Raw genomic sequence first — 25972 nt, forward strand, 5'->3', positions numbered from 1 at the left:
GTGACACCATCAGAAGCATTTAGAACTAAACTTCGAAAACAAAAAACTAGACAGACGTTTGTCTTGACTCTCGTGGCACCGGTGAAATTCGAACTCACGATCTCCTGTTTACTAGACAGGCGCTTTAACTAACTAAGCCACGGCGCCTGCGCAGCGCCTTGTTCAGTCAGTGACAGCATCAGAAGTATTTCGAACTAAACTTCGAAAACAAAGAACTAGAGAGACGTTTGTCTTGACTCTCGAGGCACCGGTGACATTCGAACTCACGATCTCCGGTTTACTAGACAGGCGCTTTAATTTACTAAGCCACGGCGCCTGCGCAGCGTCTTGTTCAGGCAGTGACACCATCAGAAGTATTTCGAACTTAACTTCGAAAACAAAAAAACTAGAGAGACGTTTGTCTTGACTCTCGAGGCACAGGTGAGATTCGAACTCATGATCTCCTGTTTACTAGACAGGCGCTTTAACCAACTAAGCCACGGCGCCTGCGCGGCGTCTTGTTCAGGCAGTGACACCATCAGAAGTATTTCGAACCAAACTTCGAAAACAAAAAACTAGAGAGACGTTTGTCTTGACTCTCGAGGCACCGGTGAGATTCGAACTCACGATCTCCTGTTTACTAGACAGGCGCTTTAACTAACTAAGCCACGGCGCCTGCGCAGCGCCTTGTTCAGTCAGTGACACCATCAGAAGTACTTCGAACGAAACTGCGAAAACAAAAAACTTCAAAGACGTTTGTCTTGACTCTCGAGGCACAGGTGAGATTCGAACTCACGATCGGCTGTTTACTAGACAGGCGCTTTAACCAACTAAGCCACGGCGCTTGTGCAGCGTCTTGTTCAGGCAGTGACAGCATCAGAAGTATTTCGAACTAAACTTCGAAAACAAAAAAACTAGACAGAGGTTTGTCTTGACTCTCGAGGCACCAGTGAGATTCGAACTCACGATCTCCTGTTTACTAGACAGGCGCTCTAACCAACTAAGCCAAGGCGCTTGTGCAGCGTCTTGTTCAGGCAGTGACACCATCAGAAGTATTTCGAACTAAACTTCGAAAACAAAAAAACTAGAGAGAGGTTTGTCTTGACTCTCGAGGCACCGGTGAGATTCGAACTCACGCTCTCCTGTTTACTAGACATGCGCTTTAACCAACTAAGCCACGGCGCCTGCGCAGCGTCTTGTTCAGGCAGTGACACCATCAGAAGTATTTCGAACTAAACTTCGAAAACAAAAAACTAGAGAACCGTTTGTCTTGACTCTCGAGGCACCGGTGAGATTCGAACTCACGATCTCCTGTTTACTAGACAGGCGCTTTAACTAACTAAGCCACGGCGCCTGCGCAGCGCCTTGTTCAGTCAGTGACACCATCAGAAGTACTTCGAACGAAACTTCGAAAACAAAAACTTTAAAGACGTTTGTCTTGACTCTCGAGGCACAGGTGAGATTCAAACTCACGATCTGCTGTTTACTAGACAGGCGCTTTAACCAACTAAGCCACGGCGCCTGCGCAGCGTCTTGTTCAGGCAGTGACACCATCAGAAGTATTTCGAACTAAACATCGAAAACAAAAAACTAGAGAGACATTTGTCTTGACTCTCGAGGCACCGGTGAGATTCGAACTCACGATCTCCGGTTTACTAGACAGGCGCTTTAACAAAATAAGCCACGGCGCCTGCGCAGCGTCTTGTTCAGGCAGTGACACCATCAGAAGTATTTCGAACTAAACGTCGAAAACAAAAAAGTAGAGAGACGTTTGTCTTGACTTTCGAGGCACCGGTGAGATTCGAACTCACTATCTCGTGTTTACTAGACATGCGCTTTAACCAACTAAGCCACGGCGCCTGCGCAGCGTCTTGTTCAGGCAGTGACACCATCAGAAGTATTTCGAACTAAACTTCGAAAACAAAAAACTAGAGAACCGTTTGTCTTGACTCTCGAGGCACCGGTGAGATTCGAACTCACGATCTCCTGTTTACTAGACAGGCGCTTTAACTAACTAAGCCACGGCGCCTGCGCAGCGCCTTGTTCAGTCAGTGACACCATCAGAAGTACTTCGAACAAAACTTCGAAAACAAAAAACTTCAAAGACGTTTGTCTTGACTCTCGAGGCACAGGTGAGATTCGAACTCACGATCTGCTGTTTACTAGACAGGCGCTTTAACCAACTAAGCCACGGCGCTTGTGCAGCGTCTTGTTCAGGCAGTGACAGCATCAGAAGTATTTCGAACTAAACTTCGAAAACAAAAAAACTAGACAGAGGTTTGTCTTGACTCTCGAGGCACCAGTGAGATTCGAACTCACGATCTCCTGTTTACTAGACAGGCGCTCTAACCAACTAAGCCACGGCGCTTGTGCAGCGTCTTGTTCAGGCAGTGACACCATCAGAAGTATTTCGAACTAAACTTCGAAAACAAAAAAACTAGAGAGAGGTTTGTCTTGACTCTCGAGGCACCGGTGAGATTCGAACTCACGATCTCCTGTTTACTACACAGGTGCTTTAACTAACTAAGCCACGGTGCCTGCGCAGCGTTTTGTTCAGGCAGTGACACCATCAGAAGTATTTCGAACTGAACTTCGAAAACAAAAGTACTGAAAGTTGGGCAAGTTCGTACTCGATCATGACTTCTTTGCGCAAACACGTACACGGACACAAGGAAACGAGGCAAACAACACGGGCGCCCGTGTTGTTTGCCTCTTTTCCTTGTGTCCGTGAACGTGTTTGCGCAAAGAAGTCATGAATGTTCGAAAACAAAAAACTAGAGAGACGTTCGTCTTGACTCCCGAGGCACCGGTGAGATTCGAACTCACGATCTCCGGTTTACTAGACAGGCACTTTAACTAACAAAACCACGGCGCCTGCGCAGCATCTTGTTCAGGCAGTGACACCATCAGAAGTATTTCGAACTGAACTTCGAAAACAAAAAAACTAGAGAGACGTTTGTCTTGACTCTCGAGGCACCGGTGAGATTCGAACTCACGATCTGCTGTTTACTAGACAGGCGCTTTAACCAACTAAGCAACGGCGCTTGTGCAGCGTCTTGTTCAGGCAGTGACAGCATCAGAAGTATTTCGAACTAAACTTCGAAAACAAAAAACTAAAAAACCAGAGAGACGTTTGTCTTGACTCTCGTGGCACCGGTGAGATTCGAACTAATGATCTCCTGTTTACTAGAGATGCGCTTTAACCAACAAAGCAACGGCGCCTGCGCAGCGTCTTGTTCAGGCAGTGACACCATCAGAAATATTTCGAACTAAACTTCGAAAACAAAGAACTAGAGAGAAGTTTGTCTTGACTCTCGAGGCACCGGTGAGATTCGAACTCACGATCTCCGGTTTACTAGACAGGCGCTTTAACTAACTAAGCTACGGCGCCTGCGCAGCGTCTCGTTCAGGCAGTGACACCATCAGAAGAATTTCGAACTGAACTTCGAAAACAAAAAAACTAGAGAGACGTTTGTCTTGACTCTCGAGGCACCGGTGAGATTCTAACTCATGATCTCCTGTTTACTAGACAGGCGCTTTAACCAACTAAGCCACGGCGCCAACGCAGCGTCTTGTTCAGGCAGTGACACCATCAGAAGTATTTCGAACTAAACGTCGAAAACAAAAAAGTAGAGAGACGTTTGTCTTGACTTTCGAGGCACCGGTGAAATTCGAACTCACGATCTCCTGTTTACTAGACAGGCGCTTTAACCAACTAAGCCACGGCGCCTGCGCAGCGTCTTGTTCTTGCAGTGACGCCATCAGAAGTATTTCGTACTAAACTTCGAAAAGAAAAAACTAGAGAGACGTTTGTCTTGACTCTCGAGGCACCTGTGAGATTCGAACTCATGATCTCCTGTTTACTAGACAGGCGCTTTAACCAACTAAGCCACGGCGCCTGCGCAGCGTCTTGTTCAGGCAGTGACACCATCAGAAGTATTTCGAACTAAACATCGAAAACAGAAAACTAGAGAGACGTTTGTCTTGACTCTCGAGGCACCGGTGAGATTCGAACTCACGATCTCCGGTTTACTAGACAGGTGCTTTAACCAAATAAGCCACGGTGCCTGTGCAGCGTCTTGTTCAGGCAGTGACACCATTGGAATTATTTCGAACAATACTTCGAAAACAAAAAAATCTAGAGAGACGTTAGTCTTGACTCTCGAGGCACCAGTGAGATTCGAACTCACGAGCTCCTGTTTGCTAGACAGGCGCTTTAACCAACTGAGCCACGGCGCCTGCGCAGCGTCTTGTTCAGGCAGTGACACCATCAGAAGCATTTAGAACTAAACTTCGAAAACAAAAAACTAGACAGACGTTTGTCTTGACTCTCGTGGCACCGGTGAAATTCGAACTCACGATCTCCTGTTTACTAGACAGGCGCTTTAACTAACTAAGCCACGGCGCCTGCGCAGCGCCTTGTTCAGTCAGTGACAGCATCAGAAGTATTTCGAACTAAACTTCGAAAACAAAGAACTAGAGAGACGTTTGTCTTGACTCTCGAGGCACCGGTGACATTCGAACTCACGATCTCCGGTTTACTAGACAGGCGCTTTAATTTACTAAGCCACGGCGCCTGCGCAGCGTCTTGTTCAGGCAGTGACACCATCAGAAGTATTTCGAACTTAACTTCGAAAACAAAAAAACTAGAGAGACGTTTGTCTTGACTCTCGAGGCACAGGTGAGATTCGAACTCATGATCTCCTGTTTACTAGACAGGCGCTTTAACCAACTAAGCCACGGCGCCTGCGCGGCGTCTTGTTCAGGCAGTGACACCATCAGAAGTATTTCGAACCAAACTTCGAAAACAAAAAACTAGAGAGACGTTTGTCTTGACTCTCGAGGCACCGGTGAGATTCGAACTCACGATCTCCGGTTTACTAGACAGGCGCTTTAACCAAATAAGCCACGGCGCCTGCGCAGCGTCTTGTTCAGGCAGTGACACAATTAGAAGTATTTCGAACAATACTTCGAAAACAAAAAAAAACTAGAGAGACGTTAGTCTTAACTCTCGAGGCTCCGGTGAGATTCGAACTCACGATCTCCTGTTTGCTAGACAGGCGCTTTAGCCAACTAAGCCACGGCGCCTGCGCAGCGTCTTGTTCAGGCAGTGACACCATCAGAAGCATTTAGAACTAAACTTCGAAAACAAAAAACTAGACAGACGTTTGTCTTGACTCTCGTGGCACCGGTGAAATTCGAACTCACGATCTCCTGTTTACTAGACAGGCGCTTTAACTAACTAAGCCACGGCGCCTGCGCAGCGCCTTGTTCAGTCAGTGACAGCATCAGAAGTATTTCGAACTAAACTTCGAAAACAAAGAACTAGAGAGACGTTTGTCTTGACTCTCGAGGCACTGGTGAGATTCGAACTCACGATCTCCTGTTTACTAGACAGGCGCTTTAACCAACTAAGCCACGGCGCCTGCGCAGCGTCTTGTTCAGGAAGTGAAGCCATCAGAAGTATTTCGAACTAAACATCGAAAACAAAAAACTAGAGAGACGTTTGTCTTGACTCTCGAGGCACCGGTGAAATTCGAACTCACGATCTCTGGTTTACTAGACAGGCGCTTTAACCGACTAAGCCACGGCGCCTGCGCAGCGTCTTGTTCAGGCAGTGACACCATCAGAAGTATTTCAAACTAAACTTCGAAAACAAAAAAGTAGAGAGACGTTTGTCTTGACTTTCGAGGTACCGGTGAGATTCGAACTCACGATCTCCTGTTTACTAGACAGGCGCTTTAACCAACTAAGCCACGGCGCCTGCGCAGCGTCTTGTTCTTGCAGTGACGCCATCAGAAGTATTTCGAACTAAACTTCGAAAACAAAAAACTAGAGAGACGTTTGTCTTGACTCTCGAGGCACCTGTGAGATTCGAACTCATGATCTCCTGTTTACTAGACAGGCGCTTTAACCAACTAAGCCACGGCGCCTGCGCAGCGTCTTGTTTAGGCAGTGACACCATCAGAAGTATTTCGAACTAAACATCGAAAACAAAAAACTAGAGAGACGTTTGTCTTGACTCTCGAGGCACCGGTGAAATTCGAACTCACGATCTCCGGTTTACTAGACAGGCGCTTTAACCAAATAAGCCACGGCGCCTGCGCAGCGTCTTGTTCAGGCAGTGACACCGTTGGAAGTATTTCGAACAATACTTCGAAAACAAAAAAAATCTAGAGAGACGTTAGTCTTGACTCTCGAGGCACCGGTGAGATTCGAACTCACGAGCTCCTGTTTGCTAGACAGGCGCTTTAACCAACTGAGCCACGGCGCCTGCGCAGCGTCTTGTTCAGGCAGTGACACCATCACAAGTATTTAGAAGTAAACTTCGAAAACAAAAAAATTGAGAGACGTTTGTGTTGACTCTCGTGGCACCGGTGAGATTCGAACTCATGATCACCTGTTTACTAGACATGCGCTTTAACCAACTAAGCCACGGCACCTGTGCAGCGTCTTGTTCAGGCAGTGACACCATCAGAAGTATTTCGAACTAAACTTCGAAAACAAAAAACTAGAGAGCTGTTTGTCTTGACTCTCGAGGCACAGGTGAGATTCGAACTCACGAGCTCCTGTTTGCTAGACAGGCGCTTTAACCAACTGAGCCACGGCGCCTGCGCAGTGTCTTGTTCAGGCAGTGACACCATCACAAGTATTTAGAAGTAAACTTCGAAAACAAAAAAATTGAGAGACGTTTGTCTTGACTCTCGTGGCACCGGTGAGATTCGAACTCACGATCTCCTGTTTACTAGAAAGGCGCTTTAACCAACTAAGCCACGGCGCCTGCGCAGCGTCTTGTTCAGGCAGTGACACCATCAGAAGTATTTCGAACTAAACTTCGAAAACAAAAGTACTGAAAGTTGGGCGAGTTCGTACTCGATCACGACTTCTTTGCGCAAACACGTACACGGACACAAGGAAAAGAGGCAAACAACACGGGCGCCCGTGTTGTTTGCCTCTTTTCCTTGTGTCCGTGTACGTGTTTGCGCAAAGAAGTCATGAATGTTCGAAAACAAAAAACTAGAGAGACGTTCGTCTTGACTCCCGAGGCACCGGTGAGATTCGAACTCACGATCTCCGGTTTACTAGACAGGCACTTTAACTAACTAAGCCACGGCGCCTGCGCAGCGTCTTGTTCAGGCAGTGACACCATCAGAAGTATTTCGAACTAAACTTCGAAAACAAAAAACTAGAAAGCCGTTTGTCTTGACTCTCGAGGCACAGGTGAGATTCGAACTCATGATCTCCTGTTTACTAGACAGGCGCTTTAACCAACTAAGCCACGGCGCCTGCGCGGCTTCTTGTTCAGGCAGTGACACCATCAGAAGTATTTCGAACTAAACTTCGAAAACAAAAAACTAGACAGACGTTTGTCTTGACTCTCGTGGCACCGGTGAGATTCGAACTAATGATCTCCTGTTTACTAGACATGCGCTTCAACCAACTAAGCCACGGCGCCTACGCAGCGTCTTGTTCAGGTAGTGACACCATCAGAAGTATTTCGAACTAAACTTCGAAAACAAAAAAGTAGAGAGACGTTTGTCTTGACTCTCGAGGCACCGGTGAGATTCGAACTCACGATCTCCTGTTTACTAGACAGGCGCTTTAACCAACTAAGCCACGGCGCCTGCGCAGCGACTTGTTCAGGCAGTGAAGCCATCAGAAGTATTTCGAACTAAACTTCGAAAAAAAAAGTAGAGAGACGTTTGTCTTGACTCTCGAGGCACCGGTGATATTCGAACTCACGTTCTCCTGTTTACTAGAAAGGCGCTTTAACCGACTAAGCCACGGCGCCTGCACAGCGTCTTGTTCAAGCAGTGACACCATCAGAAGTATATCGAACTAAACTTCGAAAACAAAAAAGTAGAGAGACGTTTGTCTTGACTTTCGAGGCACCGGTGAGATTCGAACTCACGATCTCCTGTTTACTAGACAGGCGCTTTAACCAACTAAGCCACGGCGCCTGCGCAGCGTCTTGTTCTTGCAGTGACGCCATCAGAAGTATTTCGAACTAAACTTCGAAAACAAAAATCTAGAGAGACGTTAGTCTTGACTCTCGAGGCACCGGTGAGATTCGAACTCAGGAGCTCCTGTTTGCTAGACAGGCGCTTTAACCAACTGAGCCACGGCGCCTGCGCAGCGTCTTGTTCAGGCAGTGACACCATCACAAGTATTTAGAAGTAAACTTCGAAAACAAAAAAATTGAGAGACGTTTGTGTTGACTCTCGAGGCACCGGTGAAATTCGAACTCACGATCTCCGGTTTACTAGACAGGCGCTTTAACCAAATAAGCCACGGCGCCTGCGCAGCGTCTTGTTCAGGCAGTGACACCATTGGAAGTATTTCGAAGAATACTTCGAAAACAAAAAAATCTAGAGAGACGTTAGTCTTGACTCTCGAGGCACCGGTGAGATTCGAACTCACGAGCTCCTGTTTGCTAGACAGGCGCTTTAACCAACTGAGCCACGGCGCCTGCGCAGCGTCTTGTTCAGGCAGTGACACCATCACAAGTATTTAGAAGTAAACTTCGAAAACAAAAAAATTGAGAGACGTTTGTGTTGACTCTCGTGGCACCGGTGAGATTCGAACTCATGATCACCTGTTTACTAGACATGCGCTTTAACCAACTAAGCCACGGCACCTGTGCAACGTCTTGTTCAGGCAGTGACACCATCAGAAGTATTTCGAACTAAACTTCGAAAACAAAAAACTAGAGAGCTGTTTGTCTTGACTCTCGAGGCACAGGTGAGATTCGAACTCACGAGCTCCTGTTTGCTAGACAGGCGCTTTAACCAACTAAGCCACGGCGCCTGCGCAGCGTCTTGTTCAGGCAGTGACACCATCACAAGTATTTAGAACTAAACTTCGAAAACAAAAAAAATTGAGAGACGTTTGTCTTGACTCTCGTGGCACCGGTGAGATTCGAACTCACGATCTCCTGTTTACTAGAAAGGTGCTTTAACCAACTAAGCCACGGCGCCTGCGCAGCGTCCTGTTCAGGCAGTGACACCATCAGAAGTATTTCGAACTAAACTTCGAAAACAAAAGTACTGAAAGTTGGGCGAGTTCGTACTCGATCATGACTTCTTTGCGCAAACACGTACACGGACACAAGGAAAAGAGGCAAACAACACGGGCGCCCGTGTTGTTTGCCTCTTTTCCTTGTGTCCGTGTACGTGTTTGCGCAAAGAAGTCATGAATGTTCGAAAACAAAAAACTAGAGAGACGTTCGTCTTGACTCCCGAGGCACCGGTGAGATTCGAACTCACGATCTCCGGTTTACTAGACAGGCACTTTAACTAACTAAGCCACGGCGCCTGCGCAGCGTCTTGTTCAGGCAGTGACACCATCAGAAGTATTTCGAACTAAACTTCGAAAACAAAAAACTAGAAAGCCGTTTGTCTTGACTCTCGAGGCACAGGTGAGATTCGAACTCATGATCTCCTGTTTACTAGACAGGCGCTTTAACCAACTAAGCCACGGCGCCTGCGCGGCTTCTTGTTCAGGCAGTGACACCATCAGAAGTATTTCGAACTAAACTTCGAAAACAAAAAACTAGACAGACGTTTGTCTTGACTCTCGTGGCACCGGTGAGATTCGAACTAATGATCTCCTGTTTACTAGACATGCGCTTTAACCAACTAAGCCACGGCGCCTGCGCAGCGTCTTGTTCACGCAGTGACACCATTAGAAGCATTTTAAATTATACTTCAAAAACAAAAAACTAGAGAGACGTTAGTCTTGACTCTCGAGGCACCAGTGAGATTCGAGCACACGATCTCCTGTTTACTAGACAGGCGCTTTAACCAACTAAGCCACGGCGCCTGCGCAGCGTCTTGTTCAGGCAGTGACACCATTAAAAGCATTTTAAGGGGAGATGCTACTCGAAGACACTTTTTCTTTATTATTCACCCTAGAGCAATGAAACTTGAGCTGTTTGTGGAACTTTTTATGCCGATTTCAAATATATAATTAGTTTTCTTGCAAGTTACACACTTTTAGCTCTGTAACATGACAAAGTGAAAACCTTAACACTTTTGCCCCCCTCTTTCATCCCTAAAATTCGGTATTTTTTTGCCATTCATAATTTATAATGCTTCAAATAAATTGTAGAGTGCAAATAACTAATTAGAAAGCACATACAAAATATGTAATAGGTGTGAAAAATAATAGACGTAAAAAGTCCATATTTCACCTGCCATAGTAAAGGTATACACACAATTTTTTTATTATACAATAAAATATTGAAATTTAAACCAGATAATTGCATTCATCATACTTTGTAAAAATTTTGGCAAAATTTCATGCAGATCCCAGTACTAAAAGCACCCGAAAAAGGAGGGGCACATTGAAAAAAATGGCAAAATTTGTGTTTTGAGAAAATCGAGTTTTAAAGTTAAAATTGAGTTTTTATTTATGAAAGATATTATTAAATCAGATGAAATTTGCTCACCAAAAATAACAATCATTCTTGTAGTGGCCACTGCGACTAAAATACGCCAGCACCGTGAGTTTGTCCCTCTCGGCGTTTTCGAGCCGACTCCTCACAGACATTTTGCTCACAGACAGGACCATGAAACGCTAGCCAAACTTCCGCTCCATCTCGCAGAGCCTTGTGCCAACTGCAAGCTAGGATGAAGTTCGACAGGACTGCGAAATCCAAACTAATTTCAGTGTCATGCCATTTTGCACTCATGTTTGTGCCACATACCGTCGTACATAATGGCAATGTCGTCGCTGCTAAGTTCTCTCACTGTGAGCTCTTTCGACCTCTCAAGATTGGCGCTGGTGTCATCCATTGCCGTATCATGAACTTTCCGGCTGACGGGTGTGAACGACTTTGATGCATTGGTTTTTGCAAGCCAACAACTGCCGCAAATTGGACCAGCGGCTCGTAGCCTATTCCTACAGAGCTCGCCGCACAGCGGCTTTCACTTGCGAGCAATGCCATTTTTCATTCATAACGGAGATAATTACACGAGAAAAGCATTGTTCAGATGCTCTGCTCGACATGACATGGACCCTGCAAATAGGTTTCACAGCACATACAGGCGCGCAGCGGCCAATGGCGGTCCCCGATTCGTACCCTGTGATAAGCCAGTCGCGGCACTCGAATAAACGCACAGAACAGTGATTAATTTTTATTATTTCTTGCGCTGCATCAGTGAGAGAAACTGTTGTTATGTGAAGAGTGAGGCTCGACTCTTCGACTCATGCGATCAACAATGGCTAGCGGCGGCGCATCATCGGCGGCAAGGTGCTCGAAGACTGCACACTTTCGTCCTTTTAACAGGCACCTTGTGCTCTTTAGATGAAGTTTTAAAGCATTTCCAGTTAAGTCTCGACCTGTAATATTTTTTTTCATAACAGTAGAGGTACTAATATTATCAAAATAGGCGAAAATAAAAAATCGGTAATTTTGAAAAAAGTCGAGTTTTTCGACCAGCATCTCCCCTTAAATTATATTTCAAAAACAAAAAAACTAGAATGACGTTAGTCTTGACTCTCGAGGCACCGGTGAGATTCAAGCTCACGATCTCCGGTTTACTAGACAGGCGCTTTAACCAACTAAGCCACGGCTCCTGCGCAGCGTCTTGTTCAGGCAGTGACACCATTAGAAGCATTTAAAATTATACTTCAAAAACAAAAAAACTAGGGAGACGTTAGACTTGACTCTCAAGGCACCGGTGAGATTCGAAATCACGATCTCCTGTTTACTAGACAGGCGCTTTAACTAACTAAGCCTCGGCGCCTGCGCAGCTTTTTGTTCAGTCAGTGACCCCATCAGAATTATTTCGAACTAAACTTCGAAAACAGAAAACTAGAGAGATGTTAGTCTTGACTCTCGAGGCACCAGTGAGATTCGAACTCACGATCTCCTGTTTACTAGACAGGCGCTTTAACCAACTAAGCCACGGCGCCTGCGCAGCATCTTGTTCGGGCAGTGACACCATTAGAAGCATTTTTAATTATACTTCAAAAACAAAAAGCTAGAGAGACGTTAGTCTTGACTCTCGAGGCACCGGTGAGATTCAAGCTCACGATCTCCTGTTTACTAGACAGGCGCTTTAACCAACTAAGCCACGGCGCCTGCGCAGCGTCTTGTTCAGGCAGTTACACCATTAGAAGCATTTTAAAATATACTTCAAAAACAAAAAGCTAAAGAGACGTTAGTCTTGACTCTCGAGGCACCGGTGAGATTCGAGCACACGATCTGCTGTTTACTAGTCAGGCGCTTTAACCAACTAAGCCACGGCGCCTGCGCAGCGTCTTGTTCAGGCAGCGACACCATTAGAATCATTTTAAATTATACTTCAAAAACAAAAAGCTAGAGAGACGTTAGTCTTGACTCTCGAGGCACCAGTGAGATTCGAGCACACGATCTCCTGTTTACTAGACAGGCGCTTTAACCAACTAAGCCACGGCGCCTGCGCAGCGTCTTGTTCAGGCAGTGACACCATTAGAAGCATTTTAAATTATACTCAAAAACAAAAAGCTAGAGAGACGTTAGTCTTGACTCTCGAGGCACCAGTGAGACTCGAACTCCCGATCTCCTGTTTACTAGACAGGCGCTTTAACCAACTAAGCCACGGCGCCTGCGCAGCGTCTTGTTCAGGCAGTGACACCATTAAAAGCATTTTAAAATATACTTCAAAAACAAAAAGCTAAAGAGACGTTAGTCTTGACTCTCGAGGCACCGGTGAGATTCAAGCTCACGATCTCCGGTTTACTAGACAGGCGCTTTAACCAACTAAGCCACGGCGCCTGCGCAGCGTCTTGTTCAGGCAGTGACACCATTAGAAGCATTTTAAAATATACTTCAAAAACAAAAAGCTAAAGAGACGTTAGTCTTGACTCTCGAGGCACCGGTGAGATTCGAGCACACGATCTCCTGTTTACTAGACAGGCGCTTTAACCAACTAAGCCACGGCGCCTGCGCAGCGCCTTGTTCAGGCAGTGACACCATTAGAATCATTTTAAATTATACATCAAAAACAAAAAGCTAGAGAGACGTTAGTCTTGACTCTCGAGTCACCAGTGAGATTCGAACTCACGATCTCCTGTTTACTAGACAGGCGCTTTAACCAACTAAGCCACGGCGCCTGCGCAGCGTCTTGTTCACGCAGTGACACCATTAGAAGCATTTTAAATTATACTTCAAAAACAAAAAACTAGAGAGACGTTAGTCTTGACTCTCGAGGCACCAGTGAGATTCGAGCACACGATCTCCTGTTTACTAGACAGGCGCTTTAACCAACTAAGCCACGGCGCCTGCGCAGCGTCTTGTTCAGGCAGTGACACCATTAAAAGCATTTTAAGGGGAGATGCTACTCGAAGACACTTTTTCTTTATTATTCACCCTAGAGCAATGAAACTTGAGCTGTTTGTGGAACTTTTTATGCCGATTTCAAATATATAATTAGTTTTCTTGCAAGTTACACACTTTTAGCTCTGTAACATGACAAAGTGAAAACCTTAACACTTTTGCCCCCCTCTTTCATCCCTAAAATTCGGTATTTTTTGCCATTCATAATTTATAATGCTTCAAATAAAGTGTAGAGTGCAAATAACTAATTAGAAAGCACATACAAAATATGTAATAGGTGTGAAAAATAATAGACGTAAAAAGTCCATATTTCACCTGCCATAGTAAAGGTATACACACAATTTTTTTATTATACAATAAAATATTGAAATTTAAACCAGATAATTGCATTCATCATACTTTGTAAAAATTTTGGCAAAATTTCATGCAGATCCCAGTACTAAAAGCACCCGAAAAAGGAGGGGCACATTGAAAAAAATGGCAAAATTTGTGTTTTGAGAAAAACGAGTTTTAAAGTTAAAATTGAGTTTTTATTTATGAAAGATATTATTAAATCAGATGAAATTTGCACACCAAAAATAACAATCCTTCTTGTAGTGGCCACTGCGACTAAAATACGCCAGCACCGTGAGTTTGTCCCTCTCGGCGTTTTCGAGCCGACTCCTCACAGACATTTTGCTCACAGACAGGACCATGAAACGCTAGCCAAACTTCCGCTCCATCTCGCAGAGCCTTGTGCCAACTGCAAGCTAGGATGAAGTTCGACAGGACTGCGAAATCCAAACTAATTTCAGTGTCATGCCATTTTGCACTCATGTTTGTGCCACATACCGTCGTACATAATGGCAATGTCGTCGCTGCTAAGTTCTCTCACTGTGAGCTCTTTCGACCTCTCAAGATTGGCGCTGGTGTCATCCATTGCCGTATCATGAACTTTCCGGCTGACGGGTGTGAACGACTTTGATGCATTGGTTTTTGCAAGCCAACAACTGCCGCAAATTGGACCAGCGGCTCGTAGCCTATTCCTACAGAGCTCGCCGCACAGCGGCTTTCACTTGCGAGCAATGCCATTTTTCATTCATAACGGAGATAATTACACGAGAAAAGCATTGTTCAGATGCTCTGCTCGACATGACATGGACCCTGCAAATAGGTTTCACAGCACATACAGGCGCGCAGCGGCCAATGGCGGTCCCCGATTCGTACCCTGTGATAAGCCAGTCGCGGCACTCGAATAAACGCACAGAACAGTGATTAATTTTTATTATTTCTTGCGCTGCATCAGTGAGAGAAACTGTTGTTATGTGAAGAGTGAGGCTCGACTCTTCGACTCATGCGATCAACAATGGCTAGCGGCGGCGCATCATCGGCGGCAAGGTGCTCGAAGACTGCACACTTTCGTCCTTTTAACAGGCACCTTGTGCTCTTTAGATGAAGTTTTAAAGCATTTCCAGTTAAGTCTCGACCTGTAATATTTTTTTTCATAACAGTAGAGGTACTAATATTATCAAAACAGGCGAAAATAAAAAATCGGTAATTTTGAAAAAAGTCGAGTTTTTCGACCAGCATCTCCCCTTAAATTATATTTCAAAAACAAAAAAACTAGAATGACGTTAGTCTTGACTCTCGAGGCACCGGTGAGATTCAAGCTCACGATCTCCGGTTTACTAGACAGGCGCTTTAACCAACTAAGCCACGGCTCCTGCGCAGCGTCTTGTTCAGGCAGTGACACCATTAGAAGCATTTAAAATTATACTTCAAAAACAAAAAAACTAGGGAGACGTTAGACTTGACTCTCAAGGCACCGGTGAGATTCGAAATCACGATCTCCTGTTTACTAGACAGGCGCTTTAACTAACTAAGCCTCGGCGCCTGCGCAGCTTTTTGTTCAGTCAGTGACCCCATCAGAATTATTTCGAACTAAACTTCGAAAACAGAAAACTAGAGAGATGTTAGTCTTGACTCTCGAGGCACCAGTGAGATTCGAACTCACGATCTCCTGTTTACTAGACAGGCGCTTTAACCAACTAAGCCACGGCGCCTGCGCAGCATCTTGTTCGGGCAGTGACACCATTAGAAGCATTTTTAATTATACTTCAAAAACAAAAAGCTAGAGAGACGTTAGTCTTGACTCTCGAGGCACCGGTGAGATTCAAGCTCACGATCTCCTGTTTACTAGACAGGCGCTTTAACCAACTAAGCCACGGCGACTGCGCAGCGTCTTGTTCAGGCAGTGACACCATTAGAAGCATTTTAAAATATACTTCAAAAACAAAAAGCTAAAGAGACGTTAGTCTTGACTCTCGAGGCACCGGTGAGATTCGAGCACACGATCTGCTGTTTACTAGACAGGCGCTTTAACCAACTAAGCCACGGCGCCTGCGCAGCGTCTTGTTCAGGCAGCGACACCATTAGAATCATTTTAAATTATACTTCAAAAACAAAAAGCTAGAGAGACGTTAGTCTTGACTCTCGAGGCACCAGTGAGATTCGAGCACACGATCTCCTGTTTACTAGACAGGCGCTTTAACCAACTAAGCCACGGCGCCTGCGCAGCGTCTTGTTCAGGCAGTGACACCATTAGAAGCATTTTAAATTATACTCAAAAACAAAAAGCTAGAGAGACGTTAGTCTTGACTCTCGAGGCACCAGTGAGATTCGAACTCCCGATCTCCTGTTTACTAGACAGGCGCTTTAACCAACTAAGCCACGGCGCCTGCGCAGCGTCTTGTTCAGGCAGTGACACCATTAAAAGCATTTTAAAATATACTTCAAAAACAAAAAGCTAAAGAGACGTTAGTCTTGACTCTCGAGGCACCGGTGAGATTCAAGCTCACGATCTCCGGTTTACTAGACAGGCGCTTTAACCAACTAAGCCACGGCGCCTGCGCAGCGTCTTGTTCAGGCAGTGACACCATTAGAAGCATTTTAAAATATACTTCAAAAACAAAAAGCTAAAGAGACGTTAGTCTTGACTCTCGAGGCACCGGTGAGATTCGAGCACACGATCTCCTGTTTACTAGACAGGCGCTTTAACCAACTAAGCCACGGCGCCTGCGCAGCGCCTTGTTCAGGCAGTGACACCATTAGAATCATTTTAAATTATACATCAAAAACAAAAAGCTAGAGAGACGTTAGTCTTGACTCTCGAGGCACCAGTGAGATTCGAACTCACGATCTCCTGTTTACTAGACAGGCGCTTTAACCAACTAAGCCACGGCGCCTGCGCAGCGTCTTGTTCACGCAGTGACACCATTAGAAGCATTTTAAATTATACTTCAAAAACAAAAAACTAGAGAGACGTTAGTCTTGTCTCTCGAGGCACCAGTGAGATTCGAGCACACGATCTCCTGTTTACTAGACAGGCGCTTTAACCAACTAAGCCACGGCGCCTGCGCAGCGTCTTGTTCAGGCAGTGACACCATTAAAAGCATTTTAAGGGGAGATGCTACTCGAAGACACTTTTTCTTTATTATTCACCCTAGAGCAATGAAACTTGAGCTGTTTGTGGAACTTTTTATGCCGATTTCAAATATATAATTAGTTTTCTTGCAAGTTACACACTTTTAGCTCTGTAACATGACAAAGTGAAAACCTTAACACTTTTGCCCCCCTCTTTCATCCCTAAAATTCGGTATTTTTTTGCCATTCATAATTTATAATGCTTCAAATAAAGTGTAGAGTGCAAATAACTAATTAGAAAGCACATACAAAATATGTAATAGGTGTGAAAAATAATAGACGTAAAAAGTCCATATTTCACCTGCCATAGTAAAGGTATACACACAATTTTTTTATTATACAATAAAATATTGAAATTTAAACCAGATAATTGCATTCATCATACTTTGTAAAAATTTTGGCAAAATTTCATGCAGATCCCAGTACTAAAAGCGCCCGAAAAAGGAGGGGCTCATTGAAAAAAATGGCAAAATTTGTGTTTTGAGAAAAACGAGTTTTAAAGTTAAAATTGAGTTTTTATTTATGAAAGATATTATTAAATCAGATGAAATTTGCACACCAAAAATAACAATCCTTCTTGTAGTGGCCACTGCGACTAAAATACGCCAGCACCGTGAGTTTGTTCCTCTCGGCGTTTTCGAGCCGACTCCTCACAGACATTTTGCTCACAGACAGGACCATGAAACGCTAGCCAAACTTCCGCTCCATCTCGCAGAGCCTTGTGCCAACTGCAAGCTAGGATGAAGTTCGACAGGACTGCGAAATCCAAACTAATTTCAGTGTCATGCCATTTTGCACTCATGTTTGTGCCACATACCGTCGTACATAATGGCAATGTCGTCGCTGCTAAGTTCTCTCACTGTGAGCTCTTTCGACCTCTCAAGATTGGCGCTGGTGTCATCCATTGCCGTATCATGAACTTTCCGGCTGACGGGTGTGAACGACTTTGATGCATTGGTTTTTGCAAGCCAACAACTGCCGCAAATTGGACCAGCGGCTCGTAGCCTATTCCTACAGAGCTCGCCGCACAGCGGCTTTCACTTGCGAGCAATGCCATTTTTCATTCATAACGGAGATAATTACACGAGAAAAGCATTGTTCAGATGCTCTGCTCGACATGACATGGACCCTGCAAATAGGTTTCACAGCACATACAGGCGCGCAGCGGCCAATGGCGGTCCCCGATTCGTACCCTGTGATAAGCCAGTCGCGGCACTCGAATAAACGCACAGAACAGTGATTAATTTTTATTATTTCTTGCGCTGCATCAGTGAGAGAAACTGTTGTTATGTGAAGAGTGAGGCTCGACTCTTCGACTCATGCGATCAACAATGGCTAGCGGCGGCGCATCATCGGCGGCAAGGTGCTCGAAGACTGCACACTTTCGTCCTTTTAACAGGCACCTTGTGCTCTTTAGATGAAGTTTTAAAGCATTTCCAGTTAAGTCTCGACCTGTAATATTTTTTTTCATAACAGTAGAGGTACTAATATTATCAAAACAGGCGAAAATAAAAAATCGGTAATTTTGAAAAAAGTCGAGTTTTTCGACCCGCATCTCCCCTTAAATTATATTTCAAAAACAAAAAAACTAGAATGACGTTAGTCTTGACTCTCGAGGCACCGGTGAGATTCAAGCTCACGATCTCCGGTTTACTAGACAGGCGCTTTAACCAACTAAGCCACGGCGCCTGCGCAGCGTCTTGTTCAGGCAGTGACACCATTAGAAGCATTTTAAATTATACTTCAAAAACAAAAAAAAACTAGGGAGACGTTAGACTTGACTCTCAAGGCACCGGTGAGATTCGAAATCACGATCTCCTGTTTACTAGACAGGCGCTTTAACTAACTAAGCTTCGGCGCCTGCGCAGCTTTTTGTTCAGTCAGTGACCCCATCAGAAGTAATTCGAACTAAACTTCGAAAACAAAAAAACTTGAGAGACGTTTGTCTTGACTCTCGAGGCACAGGTGAGATTCGAACTCACGATCTTCCTTTTACTAGACAGGCGATTTAACTAACTAAGCCACAGCGCCTGCGCAGCGTCTTGTTCAGGCAGTGAAACCATCAGAATTATTTCGAACTAAACTTCGAAAACAGAAAACTAGAGAGATGTTAGTCTTGACTCTCGAGGCACCAGTGAGATTCGAACTCACGATCTCCTGTTTACTAGACAGGCGCTTTAACCAACTAAGCCACGGCGCCTGCGCAGCATCTTGTTCGGGCAGTGACACCATTAGAAGCATTTTAAATTATACTTCAAAAACAAAAAGCTAGAGAGACGTTAGTCTTGACTCTCGAGGCACCGGTGAGATTCAAGCTCACGATCTCCTGTTTACTAGACAGGCGCTTTAACCAACTAAGCCACGGCGCCTGCGCAGCGTCTTGTTCAGGCAGTGACACCATTAGAAGCATTTTAAAATATACTTCAAAAACAAAAAGCTAAAGAGACGTTAGTCTTGACTCTCGAGGCACCGGTGAGATTCGAGCACACGATCTCCTGTTTACTAGACAGGCGCTTTAACCAACTAAGCCACGGCGCCTGCACAGCGTCTTGTTCAGGCAGCGACACCATTAGAATCATTTTAAATTATACTTCAAAAACAAAAAGCTAGAGAGACGTTAGTCTTGACTCTCGAGGCACCGGTGAGATTCGAGCACACGATCTCCTGTTTACTAGACAGGCGCTTTAACCAACTAAGCCACGGCGCCTGCGCAGCGCCTTGTTCAGGCAGTGACACCATTAGAATCATTTTGAATTATACATCAAAAACAAAAAGCTAGAGAGACGTTAGTCTTGACTCTCGAGGCACCAGTGAGATTCGAACTCACGATCTCCTGTTTACTAGACAGGCGCTTTAACCAACTAAGCCACGGCGCCTGCGCAGCGTCTTGTTCACGCAGTGACACCATTAGAAGCATTTTAAATTATACTTTAAAAACAAAAAACTAGAGAGACGTTAGTCTTGACTCTCGAGGCACCAGTGAGATTCGAGCACACGATCTCCTGTTTACTAGACAGGCGCTTTAACCAACTAAGCCACGGCGCCTGCGCAGCGTCTTGTTCAGGCAGTGACACCATTAAAAGCATTTTAAGGGGAGATGCTACTCGAAGACACTTTTTCTTTATTATTCACCCTAGAGCAATGAAACTTGAGCTGTTTGTGGAACTTTTTATGCCGATTTCAAATATATAATTAGTTTTCTTGCAAGTTACACACTTTTAGCTCTGTAACATGACAAAGTGAAAACCTTAACACTTTTGCCCCCCTCTTTCATCCCTAAAATTCGGTATTTTTTTGCCATTCATAATTTATAATGCTTCAAATAAAGTGTAGAGTGCAAATAACTAATTAGAAAGCACATACAAAATATGTAATAGGTGTGAAAAATATTAGACGTAAAAAGTCCATATTTCACCTGCCATAGTAAAGGTATACACACAATTTTTTTATTATACAATAAAATATTGAAATTTAAACCAGATAATTGCATTCATCATACTTTGTAAAAATTTTGGCAAAATTTCATGCAGATCCCAGTTTTAAAAGCGCCCGAAAAAGGAGGGGCTCATTGAAAAAAATGGCAAAATTTGTGTTTTGAGAAAAACGAGTTTTAAAGTTAAAATTGAGTTTTTATTTATGAAAGATATTATTAAATCAGATGAAATTTGCACACCAAAAATAACAATCCTTCTTGTAGTGGCCACTGCGACTAAAATACGCCAGCACCGTGAGTTTGTTCCTCTCGGCGTTTTCGAGCCGACTCCTCACAGACATTTTGCTCACAGACAGGACCATGAAACGCTAGCCAAACTTCCGCTCCATCTCGCAGAGCCTTGTGCCAACTGCAAGCTAGGATGAAGTTTGACAGGACTGCGAAATCCAAACTAATTTCAGTGTCATGCCATTTTGCACTCATGTTTGTGCCACATACCGTCGTACATAATGGCAATGTCGTCGCTGCTAAGTTCTCTCACTGTGAGCTCTTTCGACCTCTCAAGATTGGCGCTGGTGTCATCCATTGCCGTATCATGAACTTTCCGGCTGACGGGTGTGAACGACTTTGATGCATTGGTTTTTGCAAGCCAACAACTGCCGCAAATTGGACCAGCGGCTCGTAGCCTATTCCTGCAGAGCTCGCCGCACAGCGGCTTTCACTTGCGAGCAATGCCATTTTTCATTCATAACGGAGATAATTACACGAGAAAAGCATTGTTCAGATGCTCTGCTCGACATGACATGGACCCTGCAAATAGGTTTCACAGCACATACAGGCGCGCAGCGGCCAATGGCGGTCCCCGATTCGTACCCTGTGATAAGCCAGTCGCGGCACTCGAATAAACGCACAGAACAGTGATTAATTTTTATTATTTCTTGCGCTGCATCAGTGAGAGAAACTGTTGTTATGTGAAGAGTGAGGCTCGACTCTTCGACTCATGCGATCAACAATGGCTAGCGGCGGCGCATCATCGGCGGCAAGGTGCTCGAAGACTGCACACTTTCGTCCTTTTAACAGGCACCTTGTGCTCTTTAGATGAAGTTTTAAAGCATTTCCAGTTAAGTCTCGACCTGTAATATTTTTTTTCATAACAGTAGAGGTACTAATATTATCAAAACAGGCGAAAATAAAAAATCGGTAATTTTGAAAAAAGTCGAGTTTTTCGACCCGCATCTCCCCTTAAATTATATTTCAAAAACAAAAAAACTAGAATGACGTTAGTCTTGACTCTCGAGGCACCGGTGAGATTCAAGCTCACGATCTCCGGTTTACTAGACAGGCGCTTTAACCAACTAAGCCACGGCGCCTGCGCAGCGTCTTGTTCAGGCAGTGACACCATTAGAAGCATTTTAAATTATACTTCAAAAACAAAAAAACTAGGGAGACGTTAGACTTGACTCTCAAGGCACCGGTGAGATTCGAAATCACGATCTCCTGTTTACTAGACAGGCGCTTTAACTAACTAAGCTTCGGCGCCTGCGCAGCTTTTTGTTCAGTCAGTGACCCCATCAGAAGTAATTCGAACTAAACTTCGAAAACAAAAAAACTTGAGAAACGTTTGTCTTGACTCTCGAGGCACAGGTGAGATTCGAACTCACGATCTTCCTTTTACTAGACAGGCGATTTAACTAACTAAGCCACAGCGCCTGCGCAGCGTCTTGTTCAGGCAGTGAAACCATCAGAATTATTTCGAACTAAACTTCGAAAACAGAAAACTAGAGAGATGTTAGTCTTGACTCTCGAGGCACCAGTGAGATTCGAACTCACGATTTCCTGTTTACTAGACAGGCGCTTTAACCAACTAAGCCACGGCGCCTGCGCAGCATCTTGTTCGGGCAGTGACACCATTAGAAGCATTTTAAATTATACTTCAAAAACAAAAAGCTAGAGAGACGTTAGTCTTGACTCTCGAGGCACCGGTGAGATTCAAGCTCACGATCTCCTGTTTACTAGACAGGCGCTTTAACCAACTAAGCCACGGCGCCTGCGCAGCGTCTTGTTCAGGCAGTGACACCATTAGAAGCATTTTAAAATATACTTCAAAAACAAAAAGCTAAAGAGACGTTAGTCTTGACTCTCGAGGCACCGGTGAGATTCGAGCACACGATCTCCTGTTTACTAGACAGGCGCTTTAACCAACTAAGCCACGGCGCCTGCGCAGCGTCTTGTTCAGGCAGCGACACCATTAGAATCATTTTAAATTATACTTCAAAAACAAAAAGCTAGAGAGACGTTAGTCTTGACTCTCGAGGCACCAGTGAGATTCGAGCACACGATCTCCTGTTTACTAGACAGGCGCTTTAACCAACTAAGCCACGGCGCCTGCGCAGCGTCTTGTTCAGGCAGTGACACCATTAGAAGCATTTTAAATTATACTCAAAAACAAAAAGCTAGAGAGACGTTAGTCTTGACTCTCGAGGCACCAGTGAGATTCGAACTCCCGATCTCCTGTTTACTAGACAGGCGCTTTAACCAACTAAGCCACGGCGCCTGCGCAGCGTCTTGTTCAGGCAGTGACACCATTAAAAGCATTTTAAAATATACTTCAAAAACAAAAAGCTAAAGAGACGTTAGTCTTGACTCTCGAGGCACCGGTGAGATTCAAGCTCACGATCTCCGGTTTACTAGACAGGCGCTTTAACCAACTAAGCCACGGCGCCTGCGCAGCGTCTTGTTCAGGCAGTGACACCATTAGAAGCATTTTAAAATATACTTCAAAAACAAAAAGCTAAAGAGACGTTAGTCTTGACTCTCGAGGCACCGGTGAGATTCGAGCACACGATCTCCTGTTTACTAGACAGGCGCTTTAACCAACTAAGCCACGGCGCCTGCGCAGCGCCTTGTTCAGGCAGTGACACCATTAGAATCATTTTAAATTATACATCAAAAACAAAAAGCTAGAGAGACGTTAGTCTTGACTCTCGAGGCACCAGTGAGATTCGAACTCACGATCTCCTGTTTACTAGACAGGCGCTTTAACCAACTAAGCCACGGCGCCTGCGCAGCGTCTTGTTGACGCAGTGACACCATTAGAAGCATTTTAAATTATACTTCAAAAACAAAAAACTAGAGAGACGTTAGTCTTGACTCTCGAGGCACCAGTGAGATTCGAGCACACGATCTCCTGTTTACTAGACAGGCGCTTTAACCAACTAAGCCACGGCGCCTGCGCAGCGTCTTGTTCAGGCAGTGACACCATTAAAAGCATTTTAAGGGGAGATGCTACTCGAAGACACTTTTTCTTTATTATTCACCCTAGAGCAATGAAACTTGAGCTGTTTGTGGAACTTTTTATGCCGATTTCAAATATATAATTAGTTTTCTTGCAAGTTACACACTTTTAGCTCTGTAACATGACAAAGTGAAAACCTTAACACTTTTGCCCCCCTCTTTCATCCCTAAAATTCGGTATTTTTTTGCCATTCATAATTTATAATGCTTCAAATAAAGTGTAGAGTGCAAATAACTAATTAGAAAGCACATACAAAATATGTAATAGGTGTGAAAAATAATAGACGTAAAAAGTCCATATTTCACCTGCCATAGTAAAGGTATACACACAATTTTTTTATTATACAATAAAATATTGAAATTTAAACCAGATAATTGCATTCATCATACTTTGTAAAAATTTTGGGAAAATTTCTTGCAGATCCCAGTACTAAAAGCGCCCGAAAAAGGAGGGGCTCATTGAAAAAAATGGCAAAATTTGTGTTTTGAGAAAAACGAGTTTTAAAGTTAAAATTGAGTTTTTATTTATGAAAGATATTATTAAATCAGATGAAATTTGCACACCAAAAATAACAATCCTTCTTGTAGTGGCCACTGCGACTAAAATACGCCAGCACCGTGAGTTTGTTCCTCTCGGCGTTTTCGAGCCGACTCCTCACAGACATTTTGCTCACAGACAGGACCATGAAACGCTAGCCAAACTTCCGCTCCATCTCGCAGAGCCTTGTGCCAACTGCAAGCTAGGATGAAGTTCGACAGGACTGCGAAATCCAAACTAATTTCAGTGTCATGCCATTTTGCACTCATGTTTGTGCCACATACCGTCGTACATAATGGCAATGTCGTCGCTGCTAAGTTCTCTCACTGTGAGCTCTTTCGACCTCTCAAGATTGGCGCTGGTGTCATCCATTGCCGTATCATGAACTTTCCGGCTGACGGGTGTGAACGACTTTGATGCATTGGTTTTTGCAAGCCAACAACTGCCGCAAATTGGACCAGCGGCTCGTAGCCTATTCCTACAGAGCTCGCCGCACAGCGGCTTTCACTTGCGAGCAATGCCATTTTTCATTCATAACGGAGATAATTACACGAGAAAAGCATTGTTCAGATGCTCTGCTCGACATGACATGGACCCTGCAAATAGGTTTCACAGCACATACAGGCGCGCAGCGGCCAATGGCGGTCCCCGATTCGTACCCTGTGATAAGCCAGTCGCGGCACTCGAATAAACGCACAGAACAGTGATTAATTTTTATTATTTCTTGCGCTGCATCAGTGAGAGAAACTGTTGTTATGTGAAGAGTGAGGCTCGACTCTTCGACTCATGCGATCAACAATGGCTAGCGGCGGCGCATCATCGGCGGCAAGGTGCTCGAAGACTGCACACTTTCGTCCTTTTAACAGGCACCTTGTGCTCTTTAGATGAAGTTTTAAAGCATTTCCAGTTAAGTCTCGACCTGTAATATTTTTTTTCATAACAGTAGAGGTACTAATATTATCAAAACAGGCGAAAATAAAAAATCGGTAATTTTGAAAAAAGTCGAGTTTTTCGACCCGCATCTCCCCTTAAATTATATTTCAAAAACAAAAAAACTAGAATGACGTTAGTCTTGACTCTCGAGGCACCGGTGAGATTCAAGCTCACGATCTCCGGTTTACTAGACAGGCGCTTTAACCAACTAAGCCACGGCGCCTGCGCAGCGTCTTGTTCAGGCAGTGACACCATTAGAAGCATTTTAAATTATACTTCAAAAACAAAAAAACTAGGGAGACGTTAGACTTGACTCTCAAGGCACCGGTGAGATTCGAAATCACGATCTCCTGTTTACTAGACAGGCGCTTTAACTAACTAAGCTTCGGCGCCTGCGCAGCTTTTTGTTCAGTCAGTGACCCCATCAGAAGTAATTCGAACTAAACTTCGAAAACAAAAAAACTTGAGAGACGTTTGTCTTGACTCTCGAGGCACAGGTGAGATTCGAACTCACGATCTTCCTTTTACTAGACAGGCGATTTAACTAACTAAGCCACAGCGCCTGCGCAGCGTCTTGTTCAGGCAGTGAAACCATCAGAATTATTTCGAACTAAACTTCGAAAACAGAAAACTAGAGAGATGTTAGTCTTGACTCTCGAGGCACCAGTGAGATTCGAACTCACGATCTCCTGTTTACTAGACAGGCGCTTTAACCAACTAAGCCACGGCGCCTGCGCAGCATCTTGTTCGGGCAGTGACACCATTAGAAGCATTTTAAATTATACTTCAAAAACAAAAAGCTAGAGAGACGTTAGTCTTGACTCTCGAGGCACCGGTGAGATTCAAGCTCACGATCTCCTGTTTACTAGACAGGCGCTTTAACCAACTAAGCCACGGCGCCTGCGCAGCGTCTTGTTCAGGCAGTGACACCATTAGAAGCATTTTAAAATATACTTCAAAAACAAAAAGCTAAAGAGACGTTAGTCTTGACTCTCGAGGCACCGGTGAG

General features: G+C 44.5%; 29 non-coding genes across 29 annotated transcripts; all 29 read right to left on the minus strand.

Moving 5' to 3' along the window:
* Nucleotides 1–581: 581 nt before the first annotated feature.
* Nucleotides 582–655, minus strand: TRNAT-AGU (transfer RNA threonine (anticodon AGU)). Its single transcript has one exon. It is a non-coding gene; the product is annotated as a tRNA-Thr (tRNA).
* A 435-nt stretch (nt 656–1090) lies between these two features.
* Nucleotides 1091–1164, minus strand: TRNAT-AGU (transfer RNA threonine (anticodon AGU)). The gene has a single exon. It is a non-coding gene; the product is annotated as a tRNA-Thr (tRNA).
* A 95-nt stretch (nt 1165–1259) lies between these two features.
* TRNAT-AGU (transfer RNA threonine (anticodon AGU)) lies at nt 1260–1333 on the minus strand. The gene has a single exon. It is a non-coding gene; the product is annotated as a tRNA-Thr (tRNA).
* Nucleotides 1334–1934: 601 nt separating this feature from the next.
* Nucleotides 1935–2008, minus strand: TRNAT-AGU (transfer RNA threonine (anticodon AGU)). Its single transcript has one exon. It is a non-coding gene; the product is annotated as a tRNA-Thr (tRNA).
* A 265-nt stretch (nt 2009–2273) lies between these two features.
* TRNAT-AGU (transfer RNA threonine (anticodon AGU)) lies at nt 2274–2347 on the minus strand. The gene has a single exon. It is a non-coding gene; the product is annotated as a tRNA-Thr (tRNA).
* A 1119-nt stretch (nt 2348–3466) lies between these two features.
* Nucleotides 3467–3540, minus strand: TRNAT-AGU (transfer RNA threonine (anticodon AGU)). The gene has a single exon. It is a non-coding gene; the product is annotated as a tRNA-Thr (tRNA).
* Nucleotides 3541–3635: 95 nt separating this feature from the next.
* On the minus strand, nt 3636–3709 carry TRNAT-AGU (transfer RNA threonine (anticodon AGU)). The gene has a single exon. It is a non-coding gene; the product is annotated as a tRNA-Thr (tRNA).
* Nucleotides 3710–4144: 435 nt separating this feature from the next.
* Nucleotides 4145–4218, minus strand: TRNAA-AGC (transfer RNA alanine (anticodon AGC)). The gene has a single exon. It is a non-coding gene; the product is annotated as a tRNA-Ala (tRNA).
* A 775-nt stretch (nt 4219–4993) lies between these two features.
* On the minus strand, nt 4994–5067 carry TRNAA-AGC (transfer RNA alanine (anticodon AGC)). The gene has a single exon. It is a non-coding gene; the product is annotated as a tRNA-Ala (tRNA).
* Nucleotides 5068–5331: 264 nt separating this feature from the next.
* TRNAT-AGU (transfer RNA threonine (anticodon AGU)) lies at nt 5332–5405 on the minus strand. The gene has a single exon. It is a non-coding gene; the product is annotated as a tRNA-Thr (tRNA).
* Nucleotides 5406–5669: 264 nt separating this feature from the next.
* TRNAT-AGU (transfer RNA threonine (anticodon AGU)) lies at nt 5670–5743 on the minus strand. Its single transcript has one exon. It is a non-coding gene; the product is annotated as a tRNA-Thr (tRNA).
* A 436-nt stretch (nt 5744–6179) lies between these two features.
* Nucleotides 6180–6253, minus strand: TRNAA-AGC (transfer RNA alanine (anticodon AGC)). Its single transcript has one exon. It is a non-coding gene; the product is annotated as a tRNA-Ala (tRNA).
* A 264-nt stretch (nt 6254–6517) lies between these two features.
* On the minus strand, nt 6518–6591 carry TRNAA-AGC (transfer RNA alanine (anticodon AGC)). The gene has a single exon. It is a non-coding gene; the product is annotated as a tRNA-Ala (tRNA).
* A 95-nt stretch (nt 6592–6686) lies between these two features.
* TRNAT-AGU (transfer RNA threonine (anticodon AGU)) lies at nt 6687–6760 on the minus strand. The gene has a single exon. It is a non-coding gene; the product is annotated as a tRNA-Thr (tRNA).
* A 770-nt stretch (nt 6761–7530) lies between these two features.
* TRNAT-AGU (transfer RNA threonine (anticodon AGU)) lies at nt 7531–7604 on the minus strand. Its single transcript has one exon. It is a non-coding gene; the product is annotated as a tRNA-Thr (tRNA).
* A 262-nt stretch (nt 7605–7866) lies between these two features.
* On the minus strand, nt 7867–7940 carry TRNAT-AGU (transfer RNA threonine (anticodon AGU)). The gene has a single exon. It is a non-coding gene; the product is annotated as a tRNA-Thr (tRNA).
* A 95-nt stretch (nt 7941–8035) lies between these two features.
* TRNAA-AGC (transfer RNA alanine (anticodon AGC)) lies at nt 8036–8109 on the minus strand. The gene has a single exon. It is a non-coding gene; the product is annotated as a tRNA-Ala (tRNA).
* A 266-nt stretch (nt 8110–8375) lies between these two features.
* On the minus strand, nt 8376–8449 carry TRNAA-AGC (transfer RNA alanine (anticodon AGC)). The gene has a single exon. It is a non-coding gene; the product is annotated as a tRNA-Ala (tRNA).
* A 264-nt stretch (nt 8450–8713) lies between these two features.
* TRNAA-AGC (transfer RNA alanine (anticodon AGC)) lies at nt 8714–8787 on the minus strand. The gene has a single exon. It is a non-coding gene; the product is annotated as a tRNA-Ala (tRNA).
* A 96-nt stretch (nt 8788–8883) lies between these two features.
* On the minus strand, nt 8884–8957 carry TRNAT-AGU (transfer RNA threonine (anticodon AGU)). Its single transcript has one exon. It is a non-coding gene; the product is annotated as a tRNA-Thr (tRNA).
* A 2867-nt stretch (nt 8958–11824) lies between these two features.
* TRNAT-AGU (transfer RNA threonine (anticodon AGU)) lies at nt 11825–11898 on the minus strand. Its single transcript has one exon. It is a non-coding gene; the product is annotated as a tRNA-Thr (tRNA).
* A 1108-nt stretch (nt 11899–13006) lies between these two features.
* On the minus strand, nt 13007–13080 carry TRNAT-AGU (transfer RNA threonine (anticodon AGU)). The gene has a single exon. It is a non-coding gene; the product is annotated as a tRNA-Thr (tRNA).
* A 2191-nt stretch (nt 13081–15271) lies between these two features.
* Nucleotides 15272–15345, minus strand: TRNAT-AGU (transfer RNA threonine (anticodon AGU)). Its single transcript has one exon. It is a non-coding gene; the product is annotated as a tRNA-Thr (tRNA).
* A 1108-nt stretch (nt 15346–16453) lies between these two features.
* TRNAT-AGU (transfer RNA threonine (anticodon AGU)) lies at nt 16454–16527 on the minus strand. The gene has a single exon. It is a non-coding gene; the product is annotated as a tRNA-Thr (tRNA).
* A 2364-nt stretch (nt 16528–18891) lies between these two features.
* TRNAT-AGU (transfer RNA threonine (anticodon AGU)) lies at nt 18892–18965 on the minus strand. Its single transcript has one exon. It is a non-coding gene; the product is annotated as a tRNA-Thr (tRNA).
* A 602-nt stretch (nt 18966–19567) lies between these two features.
* Nucleotides 19568–19641, minus strand: TRNAT-AGU (transfer RNA threonine (anticodon AGU)). Its single transcript has one exon. It is a non-coding gene; the product is annotated as a tRNA-Thr (tRNA).
* A 2362-nt stretch (nt 19642–22003) lies between these two features.
* On the minus strand, nt 22004–22077 carry TRNAT-AGU (transfer RNA threonine (anticodon AGU)). The gene has a single exon. It is a non-coding gene; the product is annotated as a tRNA-Thr (tRNA).
* A 1108-nt stretch (nt 22078–23185) lies between these two features.
* Nucleotides 23186–23259, minus strand: TRNAT-AGU (transfer RNA threonine (anticodon AGU)). The gene has a single exon. It is a non-coding gene; the product is annotated as a tRNA-Thr (tRNA).
* A 2362-nt stretch (nt 23260–25621) lies between these two features.
* Nucleotides 25622–25695, minus strand: TRNAT-AGU (transfer RNA threonine (anticodon AGU)). The gene has a single exon. It is a non-coding gene; the product is annotated as a tRNA-Thr (tRNA).
* Between the last annotated feature and the right edge of the window lie 277 nt (nt 25696–25972).

The sequence above is a fragment of the Rhipicephalus microplus genome, chromosome 5 (genome assembly GCF_043290135.1).
Source record: "Rhipicephalus microplus isolate Deutch F79 chromosome 5, USDA_Rmic, whole genome shotgun sequence".
Lineage (NCBI taxonomy): Eukaryota > Metazoa > Arthropoda > Arachnida > Ixodida > Ixodidae > Rhipicephalus > Rhipicephalus microplus.